This window comes from Myotis lucifugus, unplaced genomic scaffold, assembly GCF_000147115.1.
Source record: "Myotis lucifugus unplaced genomic scaffold, Myoluc2.0 scaffold_22, whole genome shotgun sequence".
NCBI lineage: Eukaryota > Metazoa > Chordata > Mammalia > Chiroptera > Vespertilionidae > Myotis > Myotis lucifugus.
The window spans coordinates 3,469,910-3,473,323 of NW_005871070.1; the positions used below are offsets into that span (position 1 = coordinate 3,469,910).

At 41.8% G+C, this 3,414-nt stretch overlaps 1 pseudogene; it reads left to right on the forward strand.

Annotated features, from left to right (window-relative positions):
• The first annotated feature begins 2,508 nt into the window (after positions 1-2,508).
• Positions 2,509-2,763, forward strand: LOC102424577 (annotated as a pseudogene).
• Positions 2,764-3,414: the final 651 nt, after the last annotated feature.

Sequence of the window (3,414 nt, forward strand, 5' to 3'; positions counted from 1 at the left end):
CGTTCACCTCCCCATGAGGCATTCTCAAGCACTTTCTACCTTCACACACACACACACACACACACACACACACACACACACACACACCACTTACTGGCATGTTTAGATGCCTCAAAGCTTTCAAAGAAATCTGGCTGGGACTTCAAATGGTACTAGATTTCACACCCAACACTTAATTTTCTAGTGTTAAAGACAGAAATCTAAATATAAACATTTTTAGATTGCTAGATTTGAACATATGCTCACGTCAGACCTCTTATTACCACAATAGATCTTTGTTGATCTGTAAAGCTATTTTCACTTTTCTCCATTTCTCTTCCTACCTGCTGATGGGTGAAAATTAAATACAAGTACTCTGTTTATAAAGACAACTATGCTATTGTACTTGAAGCACTCAGAAATGGTTTATTCCTTTTCAATCTTTCATTCAAATTTATTTTCCCCAATATAGTGAACGTGGTTCTTTATTTCTCTCTGTCCAAATTGCAGGGAACTAAATTGCAAGTATTAGTTATAAGAGGGCATTTAAAGGTACTGAAGTTTGCTTTCATACCATGCTCTACATAAAAGCAACAATCTTCAAGGGCCAGCTATATTCCTATTATATAAGTTTATGAATTGTTCCACATTTTGTTATATCTTCAGTTTTAAATGCAACGATTTCCTCATATAAAGACACTGAGTAGTCTGTGAAAGATGCTGAAACATTTAGTGTCTGATTATTCATTGCAAAGCATGAGACTGTATGCTCTGGACTTACTAAAATTTCACCTTCCTATAAAAAAAGTTTTATTTCTATAAAAATAAATAAAGTAAGCACAGTGTGATAATATATTTGAAAAGGAGACAAATGAAAAGAGATAAAAACATTTAAATCAAGAGTTTAAAATAAGCCCATTGAAAAATAATGTGGTATATATTATTACCTCCATTTTACATGAGGACACAAAACTCAGAGACAGGACCAGCTAGATAATGCGCAGGGCCCTGTGAAAATTAAAATGCAGAGCCTCTTAGTCAAAAATTATTAATAGTTTCAAAGAAATGGCAGAAGAGCTTTTTTAAAATTTTATTTATTAAATTGATTGGGGTCACAGTGGTCAACATGAACATATAGGTTTCAGGTGTGGGTTTCTATGTTACAAGATCTGCATATTGCATCATGTGCCCACCACCCAAAGTCAAATCTTCTCTTGTCACCTCATATTAGGACCCTCTTCTTCCCCTACCCCCTTCCCTCTGGCAACCACCATACTGCTGTTTGTGTTCATGAGTTTCAGTTTTATATCCCACACTAGAAGCCCAGTGCATGAAATTCGTGCATGGGGTGCGGAGGGGTGTCCCTCAGCCCCAACCTGCACCCTCTGCAATCCAGGAGCCCTCAGGGGTTGTCCTACTGACAGCTTAGTCCTGCTCCCTGTGGTTCTCTGCTCTCTGCAGGGCCTGCCTGCTCCACACCACGGCGATGGGCAAGCAGGCCCTGCTGGGTGCTGGCTGTGGGCCGCGCTTGCCTGTTCCCTGGTCACTGGGTGCTGTCTGCGGGCCGCGCTTGCCTGCTGGGCTTGTATTGCCAGGGCGACGCCGCCAGCATCCCGCCCCAGCTGCTATGGGTGCCACCATCTTTGTCGTGGAGTGATGGTTAATCTGCATATTACTCTTTTATTAGATAGGATATGAGTGAAATTATACAGTTCTTAGCTTTTTCTGACTGACTTATGTCACTTAGCATAATGTTTTGAAGGTCCATCCATGTTGTTGCAAATGGTGCTATTTAATCCTTTCTTATGGCTGAATAGTATTCCATTGTGTATATGAACCACATCTTTTAAAAAAATATATATTTTATTGATTTTTCACAGAGAGGAAGGGAGAGGGATAGTTAGAAACATTGATGAGAGAGAAACATTGATCAGCTACCTCCTGCATGCCCCCTACTGGGGATGTGCCCACAACTAAGGTACATGCCCTTGACCAGAATCAAACCTGGGACCTTTCAGTCCGCAGGCCGACACTCTATCCACTGAGCCAAACCAGTCAGTGAACCACATCTTCTTTATCCAGTCCTCTATCGTGGGACACTTAGGCTGCTTCCATGTCTCATCCACCATGAATAAAGCTGCGATGAACATAGGGGTGCATATATATTTGCAAATACATGATTTTGAGTTTTTCCTGTATATACCCAGGAGTGGAATTGCTGGGTCATATGGTAGCTCTGTTCTTAATTTTTTGAGGAATCGCCAGACCCCTTTCCATAGTGGTTGTACCAGTCTGCATTCCCACCAGCAGTGAATGAGGGTTCCCTTTTTCCCACAACCTCTCCAACACTTGTTATTGCTTGTCTTGTTGATAATGGCCACTCTAACAGGTGTGAGGTGGTATCTCATTGTTTTGGTTTGCATTTCCCTAATTTCCAGTGAGGTTGAGCATCTTTTCATATATCTATTGGCTGTTCATATGTCTTCTTAAGAGAGGTGTAGTTTCGGCTCCAAAGCAGAGTGTGGGGCAATGGCCACGGGGACAGACCAGGTGGTGGGTCTCAGCCTCATCATCGTGAGCCTCATCATCTTCACCTACTATACTGCCTGGGTGATTCTCGTGCCATTCACGGACAGCCAGCATGTCATCGACAAGTGTTCCCTGCCCCGAGCTTATGCTGTTGCCACCCCACTAGCTGCTGGCCTCCTGGTGCTCCTGTTTGTGGGACTGTTCATCACCCACATGATGCTAAAAAACCAGAAGGTGACCAAAAAGGCCCGGTGAGGGCCCAGCGGGGATGCAGCTGCTTCCCCTCCAGTGCACACCAAGGGTGGGGGCCCACAGGACCTGTGCAGGCACTGCAGCCGCTCAAGCATGGCTGTCCTGCAGACACTCCAGTTTTCCCAGCACCAGTTATTGAAGAGACTATCTTTATTCCAATGTGCATTTCTGGCTCTTTTGTCAAAAATTATCTGTCCATATACATGTGATTTTATAGCTGGGCTCTCTATTCTGTTCCATTGATCTGTGTGTCTGTTCTTCTGCCAGTACCATGCTGTTTTGATTATTGTAGCTCTGTTATAATTTGAAGTCAGATAGCGTGATACCTCCAACTTCATTCTTTTTTTTTTCTCAGGATTACTTTGGCTATTTGGGGTCTTTTGTGGTTCCATACAAATGTGATGATTTGTTGTCCTATTTCTTTTTAAAAATAACATTGGGATTTTGATGGGGATTGCATTAAATCTGTACATTGCCTTTGGGTAATATGGCTATTCTAACTATGTTGATTCTTCCAATCCATCAGCACAGGATATTTTTCCATTTTGTTGTGTATTTTTCAATCTCTTTTAATAATGCTTTGTAATTTTCAGTATATAGGTCTTTCACATTCTTTGTTAAGTTTATTCCTAGGTATTTTATTCTTTTGGTTGC